Below are 27,451 nucleotides of genomic sequence, written 5' to 3'. Positions count from 1 at the left end.
AATGAGAATATCTAAAGAGAATGGAGACTTCCAATTGGTAATGTTTAAGATTGGCAATTTTTCTATTCCTTTATAAAGCTGCTGGGTTGGTTTGTTGCTTTTGGGGTCTCTCAAAGAATTTATTATTTTTCTTCTTAGAAGAGATGTTGCTCACCAATAACAGTTCCTTTGTCAAGGACAGAAATCAGGTGAAACACTTGTTTATGAATATGAACAACAAAGCTCTAGTAAAGACAGTGAGTAAAAGCAGAAGTTTCTCTGAGGGCTTTATAGTTCTGCAGAACCATCTACCATAAGAGTGTCGACCTCTTGTTGAGGAATTATTGCTTTTCTTTGGTTTTCCTGGACAGCTCAGCAGGTGTCCAGTGCTTTTCTATTGGTCAAAGAGATAAGACTGACTGCTCCCCCTCCCTCCTATTGCTTATTTTTAATACTATGTCAAGTTGAAGTTATCTGTACACCAGTGAAAATCTGTTTTTTTTTAGCTGACTATGCTACTTTGTAACTGCCAACCAATGTTGCTTAAGTAATAGCAATTTTCTCATTTGAAACACAAGAAAGGGAGGTCATTTTCTGTAAGTTTATAGCTCTGCTTTTCTTCACTGGAGACAAGAATATCATGTAGCAGTTGATTTTTATATGATGTTACATGAGGCCTATATAACATGTACCTGTTATTTCCCCTGGAGTGCCAAGTAGAATAGAGTGGGGTTTTGGACTTTAAACAAACCCCAAACCTTAGTCAGGAACATTATCCAGGTAAAAGATGTTTAAGTGCATATTCTGTAGAACAAAAAACATTCTTCAGTGTTTCTCTTGGTCTTTAAAATACACAACTAGACTGCAAGTAGTTGACATTGTACATAGTCTGCAGTTTAATTCATGTCACCTGAAACCACAAATCCTGGTGCTGCTGTCGATGACCTTCGGTCCCCTCGAGTTCAGAGTCTTGCAGGATCAAGCCTGGTAACTTTTCAGGTATTGTCTCCCTTTATGCTGTGTATAGGGGAGAAGGAAATAACCAGGACATGACATTGTGCTATGGTGTTTGGAGTAGCTAGAATCAGTCATTTGAATTTTGCTCATCGCAGTGTCCTTACTCAAAGTTATCTTCACTTATGTGTATATGACTTCTGCTCAGGTTAAAAAGTTGTGCATATTTAAGAGAAGAGTGGATCCCTGAATGTTTACAGTCTGCATCCTTGATATTCTTGAAGTCTTTGAAGCAAGCATGACTTAAACACTCAATGGATTTTTAGGTTTGCTCGTTTCCAGGTGGAGCAGGCATGTATTATGCAAGTCTGATTTTAAACCAGGCTGGAGCCATCCCCAAAGAGGACAGATTCAATGGCCGATGGATATGTATTTGCAAAGCAAACCGTCTAAGGAATTTCTGACAATAGCAGGCCTAGGAAATACTTATGTCATGTGAAGCAGTTCTTCTGGTATTCCCTCTATTACTGCTTTGCCTGTCTGTCTCCATCCCTGCTTGTAAATCACACTATGAATGAGATGATCTGGATAGGTACCAATCAAAAGTCTAATTATGAATGGAGCAATCTAGATCGGCACTGACTCAAGAAGCTGTGTAATTTGCAGACACCTACACCTTACTGCAGAGAGCAGTTTCAGCTATGTTGAGAAGACTGAACTAGATTCTCCCATATGGTACTGTTGCTCTGAAATGCAGCAGTTAAGTTCTGCGCATCTCTATTTAAGAAAACGATGCTGATGCATTCTTATTTGATGCCATAATTATCTTAGTTTACAAAATAGATCTGGAGTCTAAAGACTCTTTGTTAGCTGGAAGTGCTATTTAACTATGCTGTTGCTTTCATTTTACCCCAGAAGTCTCAACTTCCATGTGCATGCAGTGCCACAGTGGAGCCTAGCCCCCAGCTGGACTCTTACATTAGCAGAATATGAGTAATAAATTATATGTCCTTGAAAAAAAGCATTTGATGCAGCACAGCCCATAGGAAGAACACATTAAAATGTAGTCAATAAATAACTAATGCGGGGCTGCATTGCTCAAATAGATGTCAGTTGAGTGAAGGAGAAGAAAGAACCTTCCCAGCCATGGTATCTGTAGATGTGGAACTTTAAGAGGTAATGCCGAGTTCATTAACTTCTGCTGGTTTAATGTACTGTGCTGTTTTCCCAAAGGGTAAGGTTGCCACATTTGCTTCACTGGCCATGCTTCGACGTACACCCTTGCCTATACTGGCCTGCCTAAATGACACCTTGGCTTTTATTGGATAAGGCATCCTCTGCTTCCTGCCCAAAGCTCTTGGGTTGAAAAATCAGGTGTTCAAGGAGATCTTGAGCTTAAAGCCATGGTCGTCATCGCGTTGGCAGGTGACCTGAGCAAGTTACGCAATCCTGCGTATTTCAGCTAACCCTTCCATGAAATACGGGAAGTGATTCCTGTCAGGCCTAGGAGTCTATAGAGCAAAACTATTCCCAAGGGAGTATAATGATTCAGAGTCATTAACTTGATTGACTTCATCTACCTACAGGCTTGCAAAACACCTGCAATTTCACAAATGTAGTAAGAGAATGTAGTCACAGTGCTTTGTTCTCTGCAGCAGGCAGGAAATTCAAGCTGTGTCACTTGACTATAAATGACAGAATCAATGCTACAGGCGTCACGTTGTACGTGGGTTGACAGGTCCACATGAGCCATCTTCCCTCAGTAAACCCCCGTGTACAAAATGTATCTCATAGGTTGTATCTGTCGTGTGGCCGCGTGACCACCTGTACGTGTTTGTACATTTAAATTGCCTTCAGGGAAAATTCTTTGGTATTTGCTCTCCCATTTTTTTTCTGGCCAAACAAAGCTTTCACCTGCTCAACTGTTCCCGGGGAGAGATGGCAGAAAGGAAATTCATTTAAAGGCTTGCGCTGATATTCATTAAAAACTTGACGTATTTGCATATCTGAATCGGGTAACGTAAAGTTCTTACCACATCTGCAACATTTTGTACCTCTACCTCAAGCAGTAGCTCTTCAGAGAGAGCAAGAATAGATATGCTGAGCTTTTACTTCGTGATTCTCTTCAGAGTAATGAAAAAAAGTAGTGTGTGAAAATTTGGTTCAGGGAAGTTCTGGGTAACAGCCGGAGAGGCTTTTTCAATGCCTGCCATAAAGGCTAGGTAGAAAAAAGTAATCTAGTGCTTCATAGTAGTAGCTGAAGTATTTGAATTAATTGTTATAGAAGAGAAAGGTCTTAGCCTTAACAATTAATGCAATGAGAGGAGACGAGCGACACAGACCTTCAGGTCTTACCTAGTTAAAATCTCACTGATCTTGAGTAGAGCCACTGCCCAGTGATATATTCTGGACAAGACAGTGGTTATAAATTCAGTTGAACAAAAATGGGGTAAAATGGACTGAAGCTGCTTTTTCTCTCTTACGTTACTGAGAAGACATTGAGTACAGACCAATGTTGCCAACTTCCTGTGTCGTCTAATGCTGTAACATTGCTTTTCTTTCTTTTTTTTTTTTTATTTAAGTCCCAGCTTCTGCAGCCATGTGATTACCTGACAGTCTTACTTTGTATTAGAAGATATATTTATAGGTTGTGGCAAAAGCCTGGAATAAGAATTTCAAAGTACAAGAATAGCAAGCTACAAAAGCTGGAAAGTAAATAAAAAAGAATGCAGAACATAATTTCAAAACCTCTTTGAGCGTCTTCCCTGATACCATTAAAGGCTGCATTTATTGCAGGGGTTCACTAGTAGTGGCACTAGGACACTAGCTCCCCTCTCTTTGGTGTGTTGAGCTAAATCACTTTATTGGAAAAGAGATTTTTACTTCCCCTGTTTATTATTTTAGCTGATCACCTTTATATCACCTGTTGGTACAAACCAACACTGTGGCAACACACAATTTATGTGCTGCACTGAAACGCACGTGGTTTCAGCCAGAGCCCTCCCTCCTGTAAAACCGTGCGACAGAGTCCGTTTGGTTCATTAAGGTTTGTGTTGGGTGTGAGGAACACTTGTAACTCTTCCTGCTACCAGAGCTTTCATCAGACGTCTGTTTCTGTACCGACTACTCGTCCCCTTTCCTCTGCACAGTCTTTGCAGAGAAAGCAAAAGCTGTAAGAGAGCAGAATAGGTACGCAGCCTGCAAACAGATCTGTATATACACATTAATTTCGGGTTTTGGTACAGATGATGGGGAAGGTTGCAGGTGTTGTTGCATTTTAACCTTTCCCAACTCTTGTTGTGGGTGGGTTTTTTATACGGTGGGTACAATCCAAAATATTGGAGAGAAACTAGTTGGCAGATATTATTGTTAAACACATGAAAATCTAAAATGCCCTGTTCTGTGGATCTCTTTAACAGGCTGACTCCTCTGGGTCAGTTATTCTTAGCCTAGTTATTTTCATCTTATGGCATTACAGGTCTAAGATTAGCCTGTTAGGCGTTATCATGCCATCTGAGTTACCTCCTAATATAACTGTACACCGGAATGATTATTTATAGCCAAAGCATTCTGTCATTTTTGCTTTATTTCTGGTAGTTTAAATAAAGAAGAGCAACATTGAAGAAAAACCACAGATTCCTTCCTGCTGCCAAAACAACACGATAACTGCCTGCTGAGGGGCAGGGATATTGTTTAAAAAACGTGTGCTTGCAGCAGATGCAAACATCCTCTTTATCTCCCCCACTTCGACTAAAACCAGGTACCTCCGGGTACCACTGCTGCCGTCTCCTCTGGAGGAGGCAGAGGGCTGCCAGATGGATGCACCCACCGACGGAGAAGACGGGGCTGTGGTTGCTGATGAGAACAAGGATATCCAGGTGCTATTTTTAGGGGCTGGCACTGTCAACCTCCATGTTCAGCGTGAACATGTCACATATGCACACAGCTTCTCCAAAATGGACCCGTCTCGTTACATAAAAGTAACGTCTGCTGTTCAATTAGCCCTCTCGGTGCTTTTCACGGGAAGAACAGGAAGCTTCAGCAAATTGACACATTTTTAGGAAACCATTCTTTATGGCTACTTCGCAAACATTTCTGCTCACTAGAAAAACTTGCCATCCCTAAAGGAGAATTGTCATTCAGAAACAGAGTCAGGCAAGTTCTCCCCTAAGGAAGTTCACCGGGATCTTTGTGCTCCCATGTGTATAACTAGGAGCAAGCTTTTAGTGACAGTTTAGTAAAGAGAAACAAAAATAGCCAAGTGGCAGATCTTCAGCTGGGTGTCAGTGCAGCCTCTGACTGTAGTTGTTGCTCAGGAAGCTGGCAATTTATAAAATAGCGAAACATTAATGGATTATAATCATCTGATGAACTCCATCTTTTATTTTTTTTACCTTTTTTCCTCTAAATAAGTGGCTTGTTTCTATCTTTGTGCACATTCTGGGTGTAATCAGGGGGCACCTGGTTTGTTCTGCTTTAAAATTTTACCAGTGTAAAAAAGGTTTGCAAAATTGGTGGAAGCCTTTGCATGGTTGAATGATACGGTGCTGGTTTAACTCCCATTCTATAATAAGCAGCTCATTTTTTTTTTTTTTTTTGTCAGACTGGCAGTTCTGTGCATAACTGTAAAGGTACTTTGGCATTTTGTATAATCTGGGCATAGCCAACACATCTGTTTTATTTGTTTTGTGTCTCCTGGTTGTAAACTCCTTCCAGCTTGTGGAGTACACAAAAGCGACATGAGCTCCAAGAATTCAAGCCCTTTGTGGATGAATGCGCTTGAAATGCGGGATGCTTTATTCTAATGATAACATATTCCTTCTAGTAATGAAACTGAGTATCATCAAAGGGAGACAAGAGAAGGAAAGGAATGAATTCTTTGAAAATGCCAACTATATAAATCATGTTTGTACAATCAAAGACTATTGTTCTCTTTCATGATCCCTGTGGTTGAAGGTATTCATGCCACAGGGAAGAACCACAGCTGTTCAATTTCAGTGAAGTCTGGAATGGAATAATGAGGAAGCTTAATGTTAATTTAATAATTTCCCTCAATTGTTCTGTTCTTAATCCAAGTTTCCTTTTTCTTTCTTGGTGCCCAAGGCCACCACCTTGTTGGTGTTGCGCAGGAACAGTATGAGAGGGAGTAGGGAAAACAAACCGTTAGTACTTAATCTCACATAGAGACTTTTTGCTACTCCTGTTTATGTTTAGCAAAATGTTAGTGATGGCCTTTTATTTACCTGCTCACAACTCCTTTTCCTGCCGAGACACTAAGTTCTTAGTTTTCTTCATCTACTTGTTTGATCCCTAGATCATCATGCCTGTTAAAAGACATGTATTTTTTCTGTCTTGTGAATTTTTTTCCTATGGATACAAAAGAAGTAAAACTCCTGGACTGTTCAAGTTTTTTATATTCTAATTTGAATCTGACCTTGAAGTTTTAAAATGCAGAAAAGAATACACATACTACAATATCACCAAGAAACATAAAATAAAATACCTAGATTTTTTGAGATTTCATGCTGACATGAATACCTATGGAATTAGTATGAGGCACAGAATGGCGTAAGAAATAGCAAAAGGAAAATCATCAGTATGAGTCTTTATATTAACATACCTACTTTTACATGTAGATACGTATTCATAGAATCACAGAATGGTTAGGGTTGGAAGGGACCTTAAAGGTCATCAAGTTCCAACCCCCCTGCCATGGGCAGGGACACCTCCCGCTAGACCAGGTTGCTCAAAGCCCCATCCAGGTTGCTCAAAGCATGCGCAAGATATTTTTGAAGGACTTTATAGTTGCCTCAAAATGCTCATCTTAAAAATCCTTGCACAGCAGCTGCTGAAATCTAGTGGGACCTAAGTTCGGGAGAGCACTTTACCTTGGGAGTCTGGTAAATGCTCACCGGTGTCATATGTATGATCAAAACTGTTCCAGGCTCCAAAGACAGATCCACTCGTTCCCACGCACACCTCAGGAAGTTGGCATCCTTTTATTTGCTGTCACTGTTTTTCATGCAGGATCTATTTCAAAAGAAGAAAGTTTTACTCTATTGTTTCTTTTACGAATTGGCAGTAGTTATTGTAGAAGGAATTCCAGAGGAAATAATAAGTCTTACCTGGGTTTCTTCGAGGAGTATGAGGGAGGGACTGGCAGGAGGGAAAGAGGTTTGAAGAAAATACGAGAGAATTTTATAAATGGAGTAGCAGTGCAGAGATGAGCTGTACAAGCACTTGCTGTGTTAAAATGCTGTTGTGAGGGAGGGTGGGCAAGGCACTGAAGATGCCAAAGAACTATGTAGGAAGCGGAAACCAGGGGAGTTTAAAGTACAGTTTTAACTAGCCATGAACAGAGGAAAAATATAGGTGAAAACAGGAAAACAATCAACTTCACCTGAGATGAGAGAAGGTTCTGTTAAAAAAGCCATAATGAAGAAAACACGGGGAAGTAGGAATATTTTAGAACTAACAAAAGTTGTTAAAAACAACTCAGGACTGTGTTACTCTTGTAATCACACAGTAAGCCAGTATCCAGGGATTTCCTTCACCGTTGTACAGACTATTTTTCTGGGTTTTTTTTTTTTTTGGTCCGAGAATGAATAATTTGTTTGGGAGAGGGCGAGGTGTAGGACACTGAGTCTGTTTATGTAAAAACTACAAATTCTGCTGCATCTCACCATCCTGAACTCTCCCTCCCGAATGTAGCTCCGCTTTCCTGGAAAACCCGCAGAGCAGTCTCATCAAGAGCTTTGCCATAAATTCCCACCACTGTCGCATCTGCACCATCCCTGTCTTGCCTTTTCTGCTTGGCCTGGTAGGAAGTTTTCTGAGCTCTGTGCTTATTTTCTGGGTTTGTTTGGTGGTTTTTTTTTTTTCCCTCTCATGCCAATGCATACAGGGTGATAATGGGGCAGCTGGAAAACTTACTGGGGAAAGAAGGGAAATTACAAATGGCAACATCAAAGGGCTATAGGCAAAGAAATAAAGAAGGAATGCTAATGCAGCTGAATTAAATAATGGTGATGCTATGGATGATTAAGGATACTAATACTGACACAGCTATTTTGGTTAGAAAACAAATGGTTAGAAGTGGGAATATTTAGAAAAAATTACCCTTGGGCTAAAATTCTCAAGCCTCATCTAAGAGTGAATGCCTCTCTCTGGTCACTGGTCGTGCATCTATACTTGTCACTGGTATGCATATAAATTACAGAGAATGTATACGCATAGATTTATCAACAATCTTGCTCCGTCCCCCTCAATGGGGAGATTTTGGTACGGCTATTAAAACCTGTCAAAAATTTCAGGTTTCGCAAGGTAGTTTAGGTAAGCTCGAATAAGTGCCCACAGGAAAGTGCTTTTCCTCCTTGGGCAGGATGAGCAGCCCACAGAAGGTGGATGTGCATCCCATAAACCTCCCCCTCTGGCTGCCATTCTTCATTGGCAGTTATCCTGCGGTCTGCAGCAGCACGCCTTTATTCCTGAAGACCTCAAGAACTCATTCTTAAGGACCTGTTTCTGTTATTCCCCCTAGGAAATGCTATTGTCTGTTCTGGTAGGGCCTAGGAGCTCCAGGTGCAGGGCAGCTTATAAAACATTTAGCAACCAAATAGGCGTTAGTGTTTTCCTGTAGATTCAGAAAGACGTGAGTGAGTGTAGAAATCTGGACTGTTCCTTTCTTCATTTTCCTCTTTCTCCTTTTATTTATTTTTTTTTTAATTTTTTTTTTTATCTGTGAATACTGTGTATGTGGTTATACAGACGCAAGGGCTCCGTACATAGGAGTGAGGGAGGTCTGTAGAGGTGGCAGCTGGCGTTGCTGGGAAAGAAGAGGAGTTGTCTCATCCTCTCCCTGGTCCTGGGCTTTCATTCCTCTGCTGAACAGTCACATTCCTTGTACCGACACAGGCATTCAAATGTCCATTAGGAGTGATGGAGTGAAAAGCTGACCCCGGATCAAACGTGCTCCCCCCCTCCCCGGTTCCCTGTGCCACTGCTCTTGTGAGGGGAAGGAGGGCATCATCCTCAGGGTCGGAGGGGACACGAGCCAGGAAGGGAGGCACAACCGTTTCTCTCAGCTTCAGCTGTGGCATAAGGTGGCCCCAAATCCACGTCAAACTACTGCCTGGGAAATCTTTCACGTCCTGAGAATACACCCCTTGCTCCTCTCAACATTTAAAGGACAGAGGCTAAAATTTCACACCCAATTAGCACCTTGTTAAACTCCAGTTAACTACCTAGCACTTCACCCTTAAGTAGAATTTGTGCTAGTACTGTCCCTATGAAGCTGGTAATAATTACCTTTCGTCATCCGTAGGGCACATTTCATCTGTTAGCACGAAAGGAAAATACCCTACAAACATACTTTGTTTGGTATTAAGTAGAAAATTGTGTCTGTGTTGGTTTCAGCAACCTGACCCAAAATTGAACACGCTGGAAGCGGTAGCTGTCTGCACCCCTGAGCCGTGTCAGTCCTGGTGTGATGCCATGTGAAGAGTCTGCTCCAGGAAAACCTTCATGGCTCTTGCATTCAGTTTCAGCTTCATTCTTTTTTATATCTTTCTTTGTGGAGGACATGTTTCGCCAGACGTTCTCCCACTGTAATCCCTCCTGTCCTCCTTTATTTTTCTAACCCAAGAGTGCTCCGGTACGCCCTTACCCTTCCTGGGCAATCCAGAAATCGGTAGAATTCAAGTTATGGGAGGGAAATTTTCCATCGTGTGATGCTTTTCCCTGATCGCTACTTAGGTACTGGAATCAAATAATTCCCTATGTAAACCAAGACCATCAAATAACTCTAACTGATGCTTGCGTGCTGGCAAACAGAGGTCAAAAGGACCATATAGTTGTCACGGTTGTCGCTGTTCAGGTCTTGCTGAGCACAGTTTCACGTTGAAGGCACAGTGTGACTCTGCTGTCTGGCACTGGGCTGTGCTCAGCCTGGTGACATGAAGTGCAGACGTTTTTTGGATCAGGACCCTTCAAAATGATGGTGCTCTCCACAGGAACACCCCAAGCAGAAGATGCCAGATCTGAAAGGAGAGGGATTTTCATTGCTGTTCCTGTGTTGTGAAAGTCTGTACGTCTGAGCTGGGGACAGCCACAGACTGCGTCCCCAGTGGGACAGACTGGAAAACCAGAAGCGTTAGTTAGTACCATTTATATAGGAAATAAAAGGTTGTGTCCAGCTTTCAGGACTTGGCATTTGACTAATTGTCCAAACCCTCAGCAGAGAGAAGGAAATTCAGCTTTCTCCTTAGATAACATGGTCAGATGTTTGAACTTCATGATTCTGAATGCAATTTTAAAGTCTGCCTGGAAGACAGTAGTTGCTTTCTGCAAAAGAGAAAGGCTGTATAGATTAATCTTATATTTTTGCACTAAATCTACTTTATTGTTATATAACCCTCACTTGCACTCCCCAGAAGGCCCGTAGTTATGCAAATAATTCTCATTTTTAATACGGTTTTCCTCTTCCAATATAGATGGATGGATGCTTAGGAGGATATAAATAGTATGTGTTGCATGCGAAAAAAAGCGTAGTGGTGCAAATGAAAATCAGACTCTTTCTACTTATGGAAGTCTTTCCAAGCTCTTAATCATCTTAAATCCAATTAGTCTTTTCCTGTTTCTGACATGGCTCCCTTTGAGATAGGATAACCGAACTGGAGTATTCCTCATGACAAAGCCTCGTTGATGAATATGAAAACTTCCTTTTAACCTGCTTTCTGTACTTCCTGTTTTCATTTTCAAATCTTGCTGTACATTGACCACATGTTGTCACTGAGCTGTCTGCAATGACAGCCATCTGTTTTTAAGGTTATATTAAGGTTAATGAAGCACAGTAAGGTATATTCCACTCATTCCTCCCGTGCACATACAAAAAAATGAGTGAACTCTCCTATTTTGCTTTATGAGGACCTCTGGCATTCCTCAGAGCCTTCCATGAAATATCCTGAAGAGATTTGTTTCATCTGTGGTTTTAACCCAATCAATCTTTTTTCCATTATTCTTCTTTCCAGACCTCTATTAAAATAGCAATTACTGTTGCCTCATTGCACTATCAACCTTTTCTTAAATTCAAAAAGAATATTTATTTCCCTTCTGCTTTTTATCTTTAGAACTGTTTCTGATCAGCAGTGGAGTTCTTGTAACTTCACATAAAGGCCAGAGCAGGACACAAACTCCAGTGAGACGCTTTGCGAAGGACATTTTGCAAGTCCAGCTAAGTCTGTGGGCCGGATCCTTAACAGTTATCAAGTGTCTCAGCCCCACTGAAATCCTGACCCTTTTTTAGTCACCATTTTTTTTGACCCTTTGAAAGAATTTGTTATGCTTTTGTGTCTCGAAATATGAGCGCAATTATAACTCAAAGCTCGTAACTGCATCCTACAAAGTCGGTTTGCATCAAACTTGATTTGTTCCCTAAATGTCTGTGAGATTAAAACAAGTCAAATTTAAACAAAATTGCCTCCGTTGTGGCTCTTAACAGAGGATATAGATTCTGAGAGAACATATGGGGAAAGAGTGTCTCTTTCCCTTTATTCTTTTAAAATTACATACATGACTCTCATTTGGCTAAAATAATTTATGCTAAATCTTTTGTGAGATTAATCTGTACGCTCAGACAAAACATTAGAAATTATAAATTCAAAACAACTTGTTTTAAAAATACCAAGAGATTAAATTACAATTACAGTAGTTTGTGCATTTCAACCTTGACTAGCGTGTTCACAATTGTAGCGGTATAAGCAGATCATATTTAAAATGAACAAAGTATTTTTGCTTCACCACTCATTTGCAATGCTGTCTGTAGTTGTGGTCCAAAGAGTTTAAAATGAAAAGAATATATAAAGATTACAAATCTGATATAAATACTAGAGGATAAAACATATGAAGAGGGATTAAGGGAGCTATATTTATAGTCTATAACAGAGAGAGCTCGAGGGACATGGGCACAAGCTATAAATAACTTCAAGGTAACAATATAAATGAAGGAAGGGAATTATTTGTTCTCAAAAGATGGTGAAGCATGGAATAATAGCCTGAAGCAAAGAAAAGAAAAGTTTAGGTTAGATGTTAGAACTTTTTTCTACCAATAAGAGCTGTGGAGAGCAGAGACATAAATAACTAAGGTAGGAGACTGAAGCAGTACCTAAAGCACCAACAGATATTTAAAATTACTCATAGAAGCAGTCGTGTTACAAAATTCACAGGGCTAGACTAAGTGATCCAAACATTTTTTGTTATTTTCTTACCTGTTATATTTTGTAATGCCCACATTTCATGGTATGCATTAATTTCCCACAAAGCATATATACAACATTCCTTCCAAGATTATTGTGTAACTTTAACCAGATTAAGGGTAAAAACTAACATTATTAGTCAATTATACCCTCCTTTAGTAGTGGGATTATAAATTGGTATTATTTTAATCAAAGTGGTGGATTCTCCTGCTATTATTTATTCTGGTGAGAAGGAAGAAGCCCTCTGCTCTCATCAGATCTAGGTGAGAGGGTGGCTTCTGAGCACCGTAACCTTGGGTTGCTGATAAGCAAAATAGCTTGTGTGAATCGTACATAGTGATTTCAGAGCACTGGCCGTTCAGCGGGTACTGCTGAATTCACTAGAATGAAACGACTTGTGTAGGTTGGGTGCTGGCCTGCTTCAAAGTAAATCCGGATACCACCATGACAGAAGGAAAAGGGGGGAGAAAGGGCACAAACCCTAGAATTATTCGAATTGTTGTAACCATCCTACTACCCCCAGCTGCAGGCTTCTGAAAACATTATGGTTCGAGTCTAGATCATCACTTTTACATGTTTTGCTTTGTTCCTCCTTTAGTTCAGTGTGTCTTGGGGGGGCTTCCTAATGCTGGAAATTTTTTTTTGCAGTTTAAAATTTATAGACAAGATGTAACCCAACTAAGAGAGGTCATGTCACACCATGCCATCGAGAAGAACAGAGAAGGTTTGAAAGACCAGAGTTCTATCAAGGTGGTGTCAAATATGTCTGAGAGTGTGTGTGTGTGTGAGTAAGAGAGAGGGAGGGAGAAATCAATTGAGTAAAGGTAAAAAACTGCACAGATACATTTGGACCTCTACGAATGACATACCACTTGGTCATTCAGCAGATGTATGACTTTTCCAGTACTTACGGGCTCTTTATACGTCACGAAAGCAAAGCAACAAAATATTGCAATATGACAGTGCAAATGTTGCAATATTAAATTAATACGATAAATCTTTTTGTCTTTGCTTATCTAACAGGTAATCCATTAGGCAATAATACTTTTGAGGGATTTATGGCTTTAGCTGTTACATGCAATATCCATCTCAAATATTGTTTGAGTTAACATTGGTCAAAGCATGTAGAAGCGCTCGGCTTGCATAGCTTCAGGAAGTATGTGTATTTGTACAAGGAGAGGAATATAATTCCTGCTCATTTCTGCCCAAGATTTCATGCTCAGTAGCCTTATACGCTTGAGTTGTTAGCACCATCAGATATCTCTGCTGCTGTTAAATCAGGCAGGGTCTGCTCTTGAATTCAAGGCTTTTGGACACACCTGAACCTGAGATTTTTAACCAGTACTGGATTGGATGCACTGTGTAATAGCTCAGAACATGGACCTTTACTCTCTCAGGCTTTTAGTTAATACTTAGCTCTTTTCCCGATCTTTTGTCTATACCTCCTAGCTGTTAAAAAAAGCTCTCAGCTTTCAAAAAACTCTGTCTTAACAACATAGTTGATAATATTATTTCATCTGCATAATAGAGGAAAAATTAAAATTCTGTATGGCAGAGGGCAGCCGTGGCAGGAATTTGATTTTATACTCACCACGTCTTTTTGTCGTCCCTTCTTGGCTGCACTCAGTGGCCACCCTTTGGAATATGGGCTGCCCGCCGTGCGCGGTGGCTCTGATGGTATGGTGCTGTTACATAGGTTGGATACCTCTGGTCCTCCTGGATTTGAGATAATTTTTTGAAAGAGTGCTGGCTGTAGCCTTGGAAATCGGCAGTAATGGCCTGTTGTCTCTCTCTGCTGAGCAGTCACCTCCTAAAGTAATTTGGTTCATTTCACTCCACAGTCTTCAGATCTTACACGTTGGTGTCCAAATATTCACAATTTTCTGGGTACTGATAATCTCACGTGAAACAAAAGCTCTTTGGGAAGGCTCCAGCCTTTAAGCGACTAGACTGCTAGGAAATAGATCTGGTTTAACTTCTGGAAACTTTATCATAGAGCTGTGTGTTTGCAGCCTGTATAAAGTGTAGTGTTTCTTAATTTTCCTTTAGGAAAGGGCTTGCCATGATCTTTTTCTCTGTCACATGTGAGTCTATTTTCCTCTAAGCTGGGAAGGTTGTATCTCATGTGCCATGAAAGGTGTTTCTCAGGGGTTTCTTTTCGGGGTGACCCATACAGTTTACAGCAGAACTTACTGATGCCTTTTCGTGGACTTCCCTGAATTGCACTGCTTTACACTGGCAGAAAAACCCAAGCGTGCTGGGCCATCATAGTAGCCACACAGTGGCCCTTTTACACACAAATGTACTCCTCCCATCACAAAGGAAATTAAGGTGAAAGTGTTTATAATCTGGGTGGTTTGGGATTCTTTGGCCTGAAGGATGTCTTGCATGTGTAAGATTTGTTTATGTTAGTTATAAGGCCCCTGTGCATTAAAAGAATAAAAAACCTTGGGGCATGCTGAAAATTAGAATTGGCTAAATTTAATTAAGAAAAAATAACTGTTAATTTCCCAAGATTATTAAGATGGAACTTGCATGTTTACTATGACTTTTTAGAATTAAAAAAACCCAATCTGCCGCCCATCAGATTTCAAATGAGTGAAAATGGCACTAAGATGAAAAATCTAGCTATTTGGCATGCATAGTGGCACATTTCAGCATTTAATGTTTGTTCCATTTTGAATGAGCTGTCCATAAATACTTTAATATATTTTTCTGCCGAGAGGCATCTGTCTTACACTGTAAAAGTCCTTATCACTTTATCTATTTCACCTTCTTGACTGACAGTATCCTTGTTTCATATCAACCTTTCCCAAAGTTAAAATAGAGTTAACTTTTTTATTAATTTTTATTTCTACTGGCATTTTCCCCTTGTTCTTTCTCAATTCACGCAAAGCTATGCATTTAATCATAACACCTTTGGAATTCTCCCTTGGTGTAGTGAAACCTGTAGTTGTGAGGGGAGAAATCACTAAATAAGAAAATCCGAAGACTTCAGAAAATAATTTCTAATTAAAAAAAAAAAAAATTGCTTTTTGTCTATGCAGATTTTAGAATTAATTCAAATTACTTGAATTAATTACCACAAAATAGGAACAGCTCTCTGTTATACTGGTAACAGTCACTTTATTGCAGTGTTTCTTGTACCATGTTTGCTTACTTGATAAAATGTATAGAAAAACTGTATGTCTATAGGTGGGTGCCAGTTCCTGTACACTTCATGTTGTAACTTTGTCTCCTAAATAATACGAAATGTTGATCAGTTATTCACAATGATGTGAATAGATATCCAATTTGTCCAAAATCTCAAAATTTATTGCTGTTCCAAAATTAATGATCCTAATTTCTGTCTGATGCCAGCTGGCAAAGCCTGGGATTAAATTGCCATTTGCTTTCATTTGCTTGTCTTTCCATATGGAAAAATATTCAGAAAAAATTACCCTCTGATTTGAAATTTCATTTGCTTGTACTTATGCCAAAAGCAAAGGTTGTGCACGTGTGAAGGCTTACGTCGTCTCACAAACTTGAAAAGGGAAGCCTGAAATTAAGTGTTGTTCTTACTTATTATGGAAAGAACAAAAGTCATGTGCTGATGTTCCTCGGTCTTTCGGGAAATCTTTTATCAGAGGCCCCAGGGCTGCCGTGCACAGCTGAGCCTGAAGCCACTGCAAAACTACATATTCTTACTCATTTTTTCTGGCACCTGTGCCTACGCTGCCATTGGTGTTGCTTGAGAAGTGAGAATATTATATGGAGGGTTAGGCTTTGCTGAGCTCCCTACTGCTGAAGCTACTTGGCTGTAAGTAAGCTGAGGAGTAAATGAAAGCTGTTGTCCCTGTTTTATTACTGCGTGGTGATCACACCATTAGTGAGAGTCCCAGGACAGGCACAGAGGTCATTGTGGGGAAAGGGCCGTAGCTTATTCACTTTTCTAAGTCTGGAAATAAATTCTTGATAAGTAAAGTTACAAATGAAATAATGTGTTATGTGTATTTATCGCTGTATGGACTTTCTCCTGCAAGCTGTTGAATATTCCAGTTCTGATCCAAGAAGGCAAGTACCCAATGTTTAAAGCTCTGATGTTTAGAGACACTGAAATATTGTCTATTATGCCTGGACCTCACTCCATAAATCTATTATATGGAAAAACTTTTGTTGACAGATTCTTAGAACGTAAGGTCAGAAAAAGGTCCTTATTTTTAAAGAGTTAGGTGTAATTAAAAGGCTGTATAATTAATGATTACTTTCTAAGAACATTTACAGTTACTATGGTAAAATGATGATGTCCTACACTTTTTGCTATCATAATAAATGTCACCAGATCTTTGACTCAACAGACTGAAAAGTTTTGTGTGCTCATAAGTATTCAAGACTTCAAATGAATAAGGAATTTTTCCAGTGGCATTGCTAGCTTGGTTGGATGTTCATCATCACCATGAACTTGACTGCAGCCCTTGAAAGTGGTTTTAAAAGTTACGTTCCTTAAAGCAGAGGCAAATGTTTTGAGGAAGTACCTTTGCTAGGAGGGGAAATTAATTTCTGGTTTCGTGCTTACAAAGAACTTGGTGAAACTATTTGAGTGTTTAGGAAACAACAGGACTCACAAGTTTGTATGAGGCCTTACCTTGGATAGACTAATTGTCAGTTAACTGGAATTGTATTGCCCGAGCTTTTCAACAGACAAGGGAAAATGCATTTTAGGATAGCAAGGTGGAGTGCTTATCAAGTCCCATAAGTTATATGTTACCCTTTATTTTTAACCATCTGTTAACAGGAAAGAACTAGTAAGTCTTTTCTTTCATTGCCAATAAGTGTTTCATTCTTATCACTCAGTTTATCAGTGTACTGGTTTTGCTTGTCTGTTGAAGCGACATTTTTGTACCACATTAGAACAGAATTGTCATTGTAGCAATGGTCAAAAATAATAAGGCCTACTTGTAAACAAGTTTATCTTTGAGATTTTCCAGCTAGTGCAATGTGCTACTAACATTTATGGTTCAGAAGGAAATGACACTAAATATTTGTGAGGCTTGTGAAGGTGCCATTCAGCTGTCTGCTAAAATGTGGCTTCTTTTTTTTCTTCACGTTATTTTTGGCCAAAACATTTCAACCATTTTTGAGAAAGGAGCTAGACAAAAATAAACTATTCTGTCCTTGAAAAGTTCCCTCAGTCTGCCTTATTCTAGAGCACGAAACTCTGGTGCTTTCTGTGCTTTAGATCAGGAACTTGGCATGTGATATTTGTGGCTGAAAGGCAACTTCTTACTTTCTCTGTGCAGATCTATTTTTGTTGGCCAAATTTAAATTGCAGATCAGGTTTTACCATTGTGTTGCTGATAAAATGTCAAGGTATTCTGTCTTCAACTGGCATGTTGTATTCTTGTCCTTTGTAGCAGTCTTGTTTCTCAAGGCAGGGCAGCTGAAAGCAGCCCTGGTGCAATTCCAGGTGCCTGGATTGAAGGCAGGAGCCTATTGTGTCCTCAGCTGTCTTGCAGACCCCTCCACCTCCATCACCAGGTGTGGTAAGGATTAGGCTTTGATGAAAGGCCAGTTGGGAAATAGAAGCATAAGGGAGAGAAGGGTTAAAATAAAACTGAATGGAGGGGGGACCAACTGGCCAGTCAAAGAGACTGGGTCTGTGTCGTGGTTTTGGCTGAATTTACCAAAACCGGACCGGCAGATGGCCCTTCCCCCCCCCTTCCCCCCCCCAAAAGAGGAGAGAGGAGGAGAAAGAGATAAGGAGATTCAGAAGTTTAGAATGAACTAAACTACTTTAATGAAAAATTAATATTAAAATAAAAATAAAGAAGAAAAATAATGAAATAGATACAATATATACAAAACCGTATCAAGCTCCCAGGATGACAGTCACATCACCGGCAGGCACTGGGGAAGTCCCAGACTGGACTCAGTGACGAATGGGAACTGGATTCCAGCTCTGGAGTCAGGAACACACGGATCGGGATCAAAGGCAGATGAACAGACAGAGTCCTCTCTGGACGTCGGCCATCGCAGGAAGGGCTGACCCTTTGATCCCTCAGCTTTTATACTGAGCATGGGGCAGATGGGATGGAATACCCCAGTTGGTCAGGTTTGGGTCACCTCTCCTGTCCACTCCTCCCCACTGATGTGACCCCTCTACGTTTTTTCCGTTTCCGACCCTCTAAGGGGGCAAACAACGAAATTGGCCGACCTTGGTTGTTATAGCAATAAGTATAAGCAAGGGCCTCCCTGCATACCATTCCTTGGCATGGAGCACAAACATTGGTCTTATCATTCTGAGAACGAGCAGTTTTCTCCACAATATGCCGTTAATTTCAGAGAGTTAGAGGAGGCCTAGCTAGGATGTAAAGTTACAGAACAGAAAATTGGTTCGGTTTTACTTCAAACCGGGACAGTCTGGTTGACTTCTGAGAAGCCCGGGTATAGTGGGAGGGATGGGACTGGGTGAACAACAGGAGCCGGGAGCAGCCTGGATGGAAGCGACAAAGAATGAATAAAGAACCTGAGAAGGGACAAAAGTGCAAGAAGCCAGTAGGAACAGGAACCGTGTTATCACATCACATTTTCTTCCTATAGGACCTCTGCCTTATCTATGTCCAGAGTCAATGAAAGATGAAATGTTTCTATAACTTCATTGTTCCGTGCCTGGCTGCAGGCATTATTCACTTCACCCCATTTGTACCCTACTCAATATGCAAAATTTATTAATTTCTTCATGAGCTCACCTTTTGCAACTTTCCTAAGTATTAATAAATCCACACAACAACTTTTGTGAAATGTAGGAGGTTGTTGTTGCTGTGTTACGGATGGGAACTAAAGCACAGAACATTTAGAATACCAAAGCACCAAATATCTGTGAATTCACAGTGCCCTCATTAAACAGGTAAGGGCTTAAGGTTTCAGCGTGCTTACTTTATATAGTACTGTTATTTATGGCAGAGTTTGGGGGCTTAATGTTGCAGTCTGAATAGAGTTCTAGTAACATAATCAGTTAATATAAAAAAAAAGTTTCATTCATCTTATTGATCTTTAAAAAACCAAACATTTTTGTGAGGCAGAAGTTGATTTATCTTTATCCAGGGTGAAGTGAGCTTTACTACAGGCAAGGAATAATTATCTGAGCCTTCTGCCCTCCTTTATGAAAACGTTATATATGATTTCTCAGAGTCATAATATTTTCTTCCAACATATCATAGGTCTGGATTTTGCTAAAGCCTGTTTAGGTAAGAATTGCTGAGAGTGAGTGACTGATGCAAAATAAGTGCATAATATAATTATTCTAAGAAATGCTGTCAGTTCTTGTGAGCTGTTTTTAGTGGTGGTTCTTTGTTTCCAGTGGCTTTTCTACAACATGCAAGCTGTTATTTTGCTGACTCACTGTTAACGATTTCAGAAAAATCCTGGAAACAAATAATACCCCTCTGTATTCATTAGCATGTGTTTTAGATTAACTTTGGATATATTATCAAAATGTCTATGGGTATTTTACATTTGAAGCCCTAATTAGCCGGCAATAGCAATAAAAACACGTAAAAAGTGTTCTTTGAGTTCATGAAGATGGGGAAAAATTGGGAACTCAGGGTATGTCAGAATTAAGCTACTTGTGCAGGTGGTTATAAATCATACTCTCGTTCTAGGGAACATCTAGAGCTTGTATAATGAGAGGAAACGTTTACTGTGCCATGCAGTTGGGGAAAACTTTGCACTTTGATTACAATGACCACAGGCTTATCCCAAACCTGCTCCCTCAGGATAACAAAAGCTGCCCTTTCCCATGGTTTGGGGGTAACCACCGTGTCTCTCAATCTTTTTATAAAAACCTGGGAATTACAGAATTCCAATCTCTTGATGGCTTCTTAAGTTAGGACAAGAAGGAGAAGCAACAGCTTAAGTATAGCATCTTGCCAGCTGACTCCAATAACCGCCTGGACAGAGCTGTAATGAACAGGGCAATGCTGAGATGGGATGGATGAGGGAGGGAGGAAAGGAGAAGGAGGAAGCTGTAATGTTTCCCCTGAGAGTCTTTGGTGAAAACTTCCAAAGAGTCATGAGGAAATGATTTACTGTCAGCCTCTCACCAGCTAATCAACTCAGTTTTCAATGTAAGCCTGATTGTGTTCGTAACCATACGCAGTTCATGTCGCTCATAGTCATGAAAACTGAGATACGGTGCTTCACTATAAGTGCAATTCTGACAGGTAGAAGAGTATTTTTCTTTAGTAAATTCATTGGAAGTTGTCTGCATTATAAAGATGTAGATACTGTTCGTACATCTTAGTTAGAATCCCTGATTAGTGGAAGCTGGTCCTTCTTGAGATCTTCCTCTGCCGCTCTGCAGTCACTTGCAGCAAGGCGGAGTGGAGCAACTGGGAGTGCTCCAGTGCTCCTCTGGAACGCGCCAGGCTGACACCTCGCCGTGCATCTCTCCCTGAGTGCTGTGGCAAGATCAGGCTTTCTCACAGCCAAAACGCTGGGTACATTTCGTCTCGCACGTATAAATGTTAATGTGTTAAGGAGGGGTAAGGATAGAGAGAGGTGCATCCTGATTTTGCTTAGCTGTTTCTTTTTAAAAACTTCTGCTCTGTCTCCTTAGTTTCTGTCTAGGAAGCAGAACTGACCAATTTCTTATTGCCTTCAGCAGTTATCTTCTCATGCAGGACATCGAAGCTCTGGGCTTATACATGGCTTACCTAGAGCCAGGTATATACCCATTTCAATGGGCTCGAGTCAGTGGGAGCTCAGTGAAGTGTTTCTTATTGGTAATGCTTGGGTCAGGGATGACAAATCCATTTGCTTTGTACCCACAGTTTCTCTGTTGTGGCCACTGTTCAGAGCTGCTTTGCTTTCTGAATTAAAATGAGCCATGCAGTGAAGTTACCAGATGAAATTCACCCCTCTAAACTCTGTGCTCACCTACTAAAAGCATTAGCCAAATGTGGTGAAAATAAGATTAACCAAGTATATCATTTGCTGATGAGTGAAAGAGCCTTGGCTCACTCTTTGCGCCTGCTCATCCTTGAAACATTTGCATTGACACAGGGATTCCTGTAACGGGAGCGACATAAGAATGGCTATTCCAGACAACAAGCCTGGAATCGATATAGTATGTAAATCTACAGCTGACTTAAGCGCACAAATAAGCAATTTTGCAGTCCTTATACTGAAGCGTCTTCCTGACCTTTGGACTGTCTTTTGCAGGGCATCTTGTAGCCTTACGTAGGTCAGCTTCATTTATGGAGCATGCTAGTCTGTTAAAGTAAAGCTATCATACTGGTATAGATCTTTTTTTGTAAAAATCATTCATGACTCGGGGGAATACATTCATACCTTTATACACCATCTCATTTTTGCAAGTCGCTGATTTTTGTAGTTTTAAAGGAAGTATTTAAAATGTCAGCACCAATTTGAATTCATGATATGAACTACAGTCATGATTCCTTATGATACCTACAGCTTCTGAGCTGCAAAGGAAGGGCAAGCAATATGGAGAGGAGGAAGCTCCATTTGGTTCTTTTCCTTCCTTTCACGTTCAGGTAACTCCTACTAGGGACACAATCTAATTATTAGTTTATAAAGCTTTAGGAATATGCAACTATTTATTAATAGTAATAATAACAACCACAATAGTAATAGAAGTAATAATAAATTTGGACTATATTACTTGTCCCTAGTTGAGTAAGGCACAGGTAAGAAAGCTAGATAGGAGGACAGGAGAAAAGCATGGGTGGATTGTGACTGGGACGTCTTGTTTCGGAGCAGTGGTTTATTCCCAGAGCAGTAAGCAATTCTTTCGTTAGCATCAGTTCCTTTTTGCGTACATCTTGTTACACAGTGCAGAATGAAAAGGGAGCATGAAAGCCGTTAAAGGAAAAAAGAGAAAACAAGAGTTAGGAGATAGGTTTCGCTAGTGGGGGAGGGTGAGACAGGGAGAGTGGAGAGAAAGGAAGAGTGCAGAAAGTGATGTGGTGGAGGTGGAGATAACTGGTTAATACAGTGAGCAACCTCAGCCTCTTTTGAGGAGGATGAGAAGACATTAAAGAAAAGCAGAAATTATATTCTATTGAGTTACAAACAGCAAACAGGCAAAAAAGAGTTAATTATGTTACATCCCAGCAATAGAAAATCAAATGTGAGATGACATTTTGGCTGTGAGGCCCACTTTAGGCTGTTGAAAAGTAGTGGAGTACTAACCATGTTCTATTTTTTCCACGGCCTCAAGAAAACCTCATGGCTGCAGTGTCGCTGCTAATTTGCTTTTACATTTCATCACACGTTCATTTTCTAAAGTTCATTGTATGTCTTCTCAAAGCTTTTGTTACGTGTTTTTCACATTTTAAAGGTAGACGGTTGTGAAGGATGATTGCACCTTCTTTATACTATTAGTCTAACAGCTTACATCGTGATTAAGTGTCTTAGCAGAATTAGGAGTAAATAGTCTGCCTCAGTAGAATTAATTCTATAAATTACCGGAATTTTACTGAAACAAATGCTGCTAACAAAGCTGAAAAGCTAAATGGAAACACATGCTCTGAGCTTGCTGTTAGGTAGTTTGAGGGCATATCTCTGCTGTTACGTTATCTCTTCGCTTTTATTTGGGTACAGGTTTGTTTTCCTTATTCATTTAAAAATGAATGAGAGCAAGAAGGAAGTGGCCATACTGAGCCTGTATTGTTTCCACAAGGGTAGCTTATAAACAGATTATCAAAACAAACATTTGTGCCACTCTTCATTCCACGAATAGAGAGCTATCTGATAGTAGTCAGCATGGTGCATCTCGTAGGGAACTTGAATTTAATACCAGTGTTATGCTTTCTGTAAGAAGATAGCCTATAAAACTGGAGCCCTGCTTTGCTGTGTCGACATGTCTGGAGCTCAGAATAAAATTGAGTTTCCTGCTTTAGCTGTAGCTTGGTCTTAAAATAACCTGAAGAAATTATAGTTCTGATTACAGAGAAAGTGAAGGACTTAGAACATTCTCCTAATAAAGCCACGGGATGACACAAGGCTTAGTCATCTGTAGTCTGTCTGTAACGGGCATTTCGGAGAGGGAAACAGGCCTTTGAAATTGGATAATTTGATTTGCAATCAGGCCTAATTATTTTAAGAACATAGAAAACCTTTGTTTTTGGCGAAAATAATCATCTGGAATCCAATTAGAGGAGAACAAGCCATTCTCACTATAATGGATACCACACAGCATCCATAGGAAAAATGATGTCTCGTGAGAGAGCTGAGAGCTATGTTTGAAATAGACTCCACTTCTCGTTTTTCTTATTGCCATTTCTGAAATAAACAATTGTGCTCAAAGGACACATCACCCTAAAGGATAAATAAAATGCTTGTGACTGAAAGTACATTCAAACCCAATCCATGATAGACAGTAATTTAAAAGTCCTAGGGAAGTCTTTCTATCATCTTCTGAGTATTATGTAACTTTACAGCAGCAGAAAACAAAGTAAATAACACCAGCAGAAGATATGGCCGTCCTCATAAAAAATACAGATTTGAGAGCACCACTAGTGAACTGAAAAAAAAAAAAAAGTATAATTTGCAATTAGGACAGTTTGAGTTAGCTAATGTTATTAAAGGTTCTTCAGCTCTTCTCTGGGGTTTCTTTTTGCATGCTACAGTTCCGGTCAATCTTTATAAATTACTAGTGGTATTTAAAGGCTTTGTCATTTAGCATATTGAGCTTATATATGAGTGTATGTAATACAGAGAAGCGAGCCAATGAACTGGTCAATCGATACTATTCTTATAGATTCACCATGAGAGAAAGCTGGTGCCACTTTGTGCTTGTATAAGGATCAGAGAGCATCCAGTGTCGGTCTAAAGGCTTGTTGGCTATATAGTTTTGCTGGAGGGGGGCCAAAGGCATTCTGTATTATTTACACAGTGAATAAGCTTTCCTCATTTACTCCACTAAATGTGGATAATTATCACTCATTTTAGGTTTTTCTGCATAAATGACACAGATGTCCAGACAACATATTTATAGTTTCAACCCATCTGTGCTAATTTTTCTATAAATGTCCTTTTAGTGCAGCAATCATCCTGTTTTATCAACATTATCCGCAGTGTTGAACAACATGCAAAGATGTGACTAATATTCAGCCCTCATAAAGAAAACATACCCACCCCCACCCCATCCCAGCATCACGGCACAGTTGGAAATTTTCTGGAGTGTCTTGGTTGGCTTTGCTTTGGTGGGTTTCTGGGGCTGGCTTCCCCGAAACATCCAAGGCTGACACTATGGTGCTGAAGGGCAAGAGACAACAAATTCCCTCCCAGCCTTTGTTCAAGGTGTTACGCAGCTACGTGTATCTGGTTATCCATAAAGAAAGAACACACAGAAATATGTATTTATTTCTTTTGAAATGAAGGGCTTTGCTTTAGAGCCCTTAATTATACCCTGCCTCCCTGTACGTTGCTGGGTGGCGTGAGATGGCTGAGTAGAGACTTGTAGGTCCTTGAACTGGGACCCAACTTTGGTACCAGCAGGAAAAGCAGGTAGTATGTGGGGACTGCTCTGCTGTCTTTTGCTTCTGATGTGCTGTAGATGGTTGGCTTTCCTCTCTTCTCGCTCTTCTCTTCTTGACACAACTCGCCACTGCAGAGGCAAGTTTGCATTGGAAAAGACAGTGCAGTGTTTAGTATTAAACCTTTTTGAGGCGTGTTTCAATAAATCGCCTCAAATTCATCAACCTTCCTCAGACTCAGCCATACAGCTGTTGTGTATATAAAATTATTAGGATATTTATATCAGAAGCAATCAACGGTCATTGAGAGAAAGTGTATTTCTAAATGAAATGACTTGGTCGTTTATAATTTGTCCTGTCATGTCCCCCAGTTACTGAAAGCCTCCACTGCAATTTACAGTTTAATGACCTGGAAAAAAATATTTCCAGAAGTACGGCCATATTAAATGATAGGAGCAAAAGAAAATAATCCAGAATCATAAACCAGCTAGGTATTTCCAGTCCCAACCTCAAAACCTTTTCTGTTAAATTAGAAAAAGCAATTGAGAAAATGGGGTCAAGACCTCCAAACTCAGTCTTATTTAAGAGCAAAACGTTACAGCAATGGAAATTCTAAATACGGTAGAGTTTAAAATGGAAACAGTGTTATCAAAATCACAGGCTTCTGAATGTCCTCCTGCTTAGAGAGGTACTGAAATACTTAAAAGTAGTATTAAAGTACACTTTTCAAGAAAAGTAGTATCAAGCTTCATATGGTAAATTTCTTCTGCTTCTGCAGGGTTTTAAGTTATTTGATGGATTATGTATACGAGCAGGTTCACTAGCATTAACTCCTGTTTCCTCAGGCAAGAGTAAACTCTTACAGGATAGCGTAGTTCAATCTGGTAAATAATGACTACACATAAATGAAGCGGTAGCAAAGAAACCACTGACGTTTTTCCAGTTTCGGAACTAGGGTTGTGCTTGCACGTTCCCAGCGTGATCTGAGCACTCACAGAAGAACTGTACCTTATACCACCTTTCAGTGGTCCCTCTGGAAGATTGTAAAAATTGCTCCTCTAGATGTACAGGCAAGTGAACAGCTGATCTTGTTGAGGTAAAATAGCACATAAACTCTGTAGTTTCTCCATTACTTAAGATCCACATTTCAAAATTACTTAGGCATGAAGGAACTGGTGCAAGAAGGAACTTCAGATTCTCGAAAGCACTTGGAAGGCCGATGGCTGCTGAGACCTGACACTGGGCATCCAAGGTCTTTCTTAAGGGACTAAATGCTTTTAAAACCTTCCCCAGATTCCGATATATTATCTCTGTGGTGTTGTGAGTGAGTTAAAAGTCTGACTTTGGAGAATCCAACTTTTCCTACTAGTTTTTTGTATCCTGATAGGATTGCTGTATGCTGGTGTTTGTAGACCAGTAAGATAAGCAGCTTCTGCTCGATGTGAGCACTAGAAGCATATTGCTGGAAGGGTGAAACTGCTTCTTGCTACTGTATCAAAAAAATCCTTTTTATCAAAAAGTTTTGGTCCGTAACAGGGTCAGATGAAATTAAAGTAGCCTTTCATTCTGTGTTATAGGAACTTCCTCTGAAGTTTCAGACTACCAGGCTAGCAGGCTAAATTCAGCAGCAGGGATGCCTTCAATTAACTGTATCTGTTCTATTTGTAGTACAAAGGATATGAACGGCCTACATAGCTTAAAAGAAAGGAGGCTAAATAGAACTTAAAGAGGTACCCTGCATATAGCACTCTCAAAGGAAAGCCATGGGATCACTGCCAGTCAGCAGTTTAAGATCATAGCTAGTGCAAAGACTTGTGTCGAATTTATACGGGTTTGCTGTCTAGTCAGTAAGACATCCAGGAAGAATTTCTGTAGAAGAGGTTGCTCATAATGTAAAGCCCTCTGCTGAAAACAGTGGAAAAGTGAGCAATGCGAATGAGTTTTAGGCAGAATTAGCAAGTTCATTTTAGAGGAATGCATGGTTAGCTCAGGGGATTGGTAATAATCTTGAGATCTTCATCTCTAGAGCACCAGTTTGAATTTAACCTGGTTGTTGCTGCCAATCAAAGTACATTGTCCTTGCTATTGATCTTTGTGAACTGACTTTCCAGTATCCTTGGAAGAAAATCCAGAACCTGCAGTTGGCACATTAAAAAAAAAAAGGATAAAAGAATTTGACATAAAAATAATTGGCATAAAAGAATTGAATGAGCATGGTGATTAACTTACTATTTACCTTCTGCAGACTGACTCAGCTGGGCTTCTGGCAGAGAGCATGGGGAATATCATGTTCCTCACCTCTCTCAACTAGCATAGGTCTTCAAGTTGTAACGTGGCAGTGGAGTGAAGTAACTATTGAGCTCTCAATAAAAGAAAAAGGAAAAGGAAGGAAAGGAGTGGCTGGTATATTTTGTCATTGTTAAAATATCTGGAATCATCAAGAAGCGTGAAACCTCACTGCGTTTCTCAGTACACTGGACTTGATCATCTCGGGATGTGCTATCTTACAAGGCCAAATTCCTGAAGAATGAAATGGCTGGGATATGCTTCCATGAGATTGAAAGGACAGCTTCGGCATCCCAACCACATTATTTACCCAACTCTGTTTATAGCAATCTGTCTGCTATCCCATCTACGTTCACTGTTATTTACTCCTCATAGGCAGTAGACGTGAGGAGACTTAATGAAGTATCCTACTCAAAACCCAAAGATGATATGCTCAGAGAAGCAGTGGAACCGTCTTTCCCACTGTGGCTGGATTTGACTTTCAGTGACTTTACAAAA

Source organism: Numenius arquata, chromosome 7, assembly GCF_964106895.1.
Source record: "Numenius arquata chromosome 7, bNumArq3.hap1.1, whole genome shotgun sequence".
NCBI lineage: Eukaryota > Metazoa > Chordata > Aves > Charadriiformes > Scolopacidae > Numenius > Numenius arquata.
This window is presented reverse-complemented; position numbering follows the sequence as displayed.